The sequence below is a fragment of the Brassica oleracea genome, unplaced genomic scaffold (assembly GCF_000695525.1).
Source record: "Brassica oleracea var. oleracea cultivar TO1000 unplaced genomic scaffold, BOL UnpScaffold01125, whole genome shotgun sequence".
Classification (NCBI taxonomy): domain Eukaryota; kingdom Viridiplantae; phylum Streptophyta; class Magnoliopsida; order Brassicales; family Brassicaceae; genus Brassica; species Brassica oleracea.
Window position 1 is genome coordinate 13,090 of NW_013617687.1, and position 4,477 is coordinate 17,566.

Genomic DNA, 4,477 nt, shown 5'->3' on the forward strand with positions numbered 1-4,477 from the left:
TAAAAAAGAAAATCCAACACTAATAATAAATCTAACAAAAATAATAATTTTTTTACTTCATGTTCTAAACCCTAAACATTCCCTAAACCCTGAATTTATCTTTTAACTCCAAACTCTATTTTTAAACATTAAAATCATTGTTTACATAAAATATATTATTTTAAAATGTATAGTCTATGAAAATAATTAAGTTTTAAGAGCTGTGATTAAAGTTTTAGGTTTCAACCCTAGCCCCTACACTAAACCTTAAAACTTCAATATTTTGATAGTATAACTTAAATCTTAAATTTAAACTAAAATTAAATCTTTTTCAATGTACAGTCTCAAATTTAAATTAAATCTTAAATCTACACCCTAAATCTAATAACCTAAACCCTAAACCACACACCTCAAAACACTATATTCCAAACCATAAACTCATTAATCATCTTGTTAATTTTATATCATTAGTTTTATTTAGCTTAAATTTGTTTATTTAAATTTCAAATCTAATCATTTTGTTAATCTTATATCATTAAATGAAACCTAAATTTCAAACACTAATCTTAAATCTACAACCTAAATTTAATACCCTAAACTCCAAACTTAAACCTTACATACAAAGTCATAAATTTAAAATTTTCAAATTTATAATGTAAATTTTAAAATTAAACTCCATTATATTCTAAAACTCAAACTATAAAATTAATTATAAATCTTAACCCTTAACCCTGAACCACTTACCTCATATTAACATATATCATAAAACATCAAATTTTAAATTATAAATAGATTATAATTCCTATAAGATAAATATATCACTCCAAATTATACATAATATTTCAAATTATAAATTTACAAAATAAAGTCAAATCATCAAGTAATAAATAAGAAAATACAAAATAAAAGAAATATTCTCATTTTAATTTTATTATTTAAATATTTTAATCAATCACAAATCCAAAAATTCAAATACTAAATTTATATTTATATTTATAATTTTAAATTATGATATCAAATTATTTAAAGTTTAAATAAGTTTTATAATAACTATAAATTAATAGAGAGATAATTGGTATTGTTTTTTAGAGTCATTGATTTTTATTTAGATCAGAGGCCCAAAATCATTTGTCTATCTATCCTCACACTTTCTTTCTATTGGTCAATTTGCTTATGGCATGGACCATTGACCATTGACCATTGACCATTGTTCACAACTATTCATTAACTCTTATCCAACAGATAAATTAAACACATTTAATATTATTTTTGTTTTTTTCTTCTTCCTCCTTTTCTCGTTTCTGGTTTCTCAGATCTCTCTCCTCCTCTCTTCTCTCTCACGACATTGCATTTCCTCTTCTTTTTTTTTCAATTGCTCGTCGGAAACGAAACACTTGGATCAGACGCCGAGACCACACCATGTACGTTTGAAGAAATCGAAAGCCCTGATTTCAGAGACTTGAAGGTGATATGGCTAAACTTTTAGTCCGTGATTTGATGATTCTTCATCAGAGTTTCCTGTTTTTTTTAAAGGGGTTTCTCTGAATCTGTCTTGTAGTTATGATGTGAAGTGCCAAATTTGGATTGTCTCCCTGTCTGAAATTGTTGATGAAAGTTTGAATCTTTTTCTGTTTTTGCTTTGAAAACTGGGTTTCAAGGAAGAACGAGATGATGAAGATGAAGAACAGCCGGAGATAGAGAGAAGAGGCGGAGGCAGAGGAATAAGCATCGGAGGATGTGGTGGAGCCGAGCAAGAAGAAGAAGAAGAAAGGCGGAGAAGGAGAGCAGACAGAGACACAAGGAGGAGGAGGATGAAGTAGGAAGATGACGAGCAGATCGAACGGTGGTGGTCTCGGCGTCAACGAGGAGTGCGGCGGAGATTGAAGAAGAACGTGGTTTAGTTAGGTTTGGTTAGGGTTAGTTAATAAACCATATTTGTATGTAAACCGGTTTTTGTAATAAACCAATACATTTGTAAACCAAAATTTTAATAATAAACAATTTTATTCACAAACCAATTATATTAGAATTTTATTTTATTTTTAAACGTGGGTTAAAATATATTAATTTATAATTTTAATTGATAATTATGAATTTAAAAATACAAATGAGAAATAATAACATAGCATTATATTTATGTCATTATAACATATTTTACAGCTTCATAAAAACGTCATGAAAAATACATTATAGCACTAAACCAATGCTATAAAAGGACTAATCAAGAGCAGACGTTAAACGCTATAATATGTTTATTCGTTATAGCACATGAAAAAACGCTGCAATAAGTGGGAGGTCTATTATAGCTGCGGCTGTCACCGCGTTCTTCGAAACGCTACGAAAACCCTATAATATCATTTTTCGGGTGCTAATAATATCGATTTTTCTTGTAGTGTAGATTCAGGACAGGATGATCAAGGATGCTAGACACATGCAAATTCCTAGGTTCATGTTCTAGTTAGCAAGGCTAAAACAAACATTAAGAACAATCAATCAATGAATATCACAACTCAGCAAATCTATAGTTGGGGCTAATCCATCTAACCTATTTGAACCCTGAATCTAACAAGTAAACTACTCAGACATAGCTAAGCAATTCATGACACAAAATATAGATAAAAACTGCATAGAATAGAATAGATGAATCAATGGAGTTTCAATCACAAATCTCTCTATGATTTTCTCTCCTAAAACTCTCTCTCTCTCTCTCTCTCTCTCTGAAAGTAAGAATACAATGGTGGCTAAAAAAAACTCTCTGCCTCCTAACACTTAGGCAAGTATATAACTATTAGGTTAAAAACTCGTCAGAAGTAATCTTGTAATTTGATGAAGCCTTGGTTTAAAGTCGGTTGGAACCAAGTCACGCATCTAGCGTCTCGACATCGATCGATGGTACATGATGTACATCGATCGATCATAATCTTCAATCGTCGAGGCTTCTCTTCTGTATCGATCGACGGCACTGGATGTGCATCGAACGATTGCTTCTTCTTCGTATCGACCTCTAATGGTCAGCTCGGATGAAATCTCTTTTAAGCTCCTAAATGCTCCATAATCATCATTTTACTCCAAGATACTGCTGAACCTGAAAACATACCTAATATGATAGAATATATAATATATAGATAGTAAAACACTTATATACCATAGATGAAAATGAGTCAAATCCATGGTATATCATAGTTCATGACCGATTTGAAGCCCAAGTTCCACATATTTACAAAACTATCCCTGGACAATTTTGATCTAATATTTATGTGCTCTGCCATTGTATTAGGCAAGACACACTTTCTTATTTTCATTCATTCACATCATAAGGTATTTATGGTATTTTAGTAGTTTGGAGAGAAGATCTAAGACTCCTTCAGAGCTTTGTATTAAAACTCCAGTTTTTCTACCTTATTCTTTTTATGCAGTTTATTTAGATTATTGTTATGCTTTGCTTTCCTATGTTTGAGTAATTCACTTAATAAATTTAAGGTTTAATTAGGGTTATGAAGGAGTAGTCAAAACTATAGAATTGCTAAGGTGATAGACATTCTTCAAGGAATTGCTTGTAATGCTTATGTTATAGAGTATCTAACTATAACCCTGATTTTAGGATTGTGGACAACTACGACGGTAGGTTCTGCACCAGAATAGATTCCCTTGAGCTAGGAGCTAGGAACAAACGACATCTGATTTATTTAAGACTAGTGAACCTATCAATCAACCCGCTAACGCTTGCCCAAGGTAGCATCGATCGACGCTAACTCAATAGCATCGATCGACGCTCGATCCGTATCAACAAGCGACAGCTGAGATATTGGACTTAGTCAATAGAATTGACTCACAGCGGAATTTGGATACCTTTTGCATTAGACTTCGAGTTCTAGGATTGTCAACCTAAGTATTTTATATCACTATAATCCTAATTACCCGAAATCCTAGATTTAGCTTCTTTCCCATATTGTTTACAACCTCAAATCAATCAGCTGAACAACTACCTCGTTTTGACATGCTTTCATTTATTTACTGCTTATTTACTTATTGCCTAGCTTAATCACAACTGATTTAGATCTATTGTGTGCCTCCTCCTTGTTGATTCGATCCCTAAGTACTACAACTGAACCTCTTATTTGAGAGAGTATAAGTCACTCCTTAGGATAATTTGAGTGATATCAACGAAGTTGAGTTGTTGTCGATCGATACGGGGCGTCTCTCTTTGCAGATTGTACGTTCCAAACGTGCAGGGTCTGAGAACGATAACGATTTTTCATTTTTGCTTATGGTACTGCTGGGCATGCACATGAAAAGATCAAAAAAAAAATTTATGAGAAAATTTTAAATAAGAAAAGCAACCTAGATTAAATCGAACTAATTACATCTAATGGTGTTCAAAGCTCCCCGGCTACGGTGCAAAATTTGATATCACCAAAATTACCCTAGAGAGACTTTACTCTCTCAAATAAGAGGTTCAATTAGGTAGCAGTACTTAGAGATCAAATCTACAAGGAGC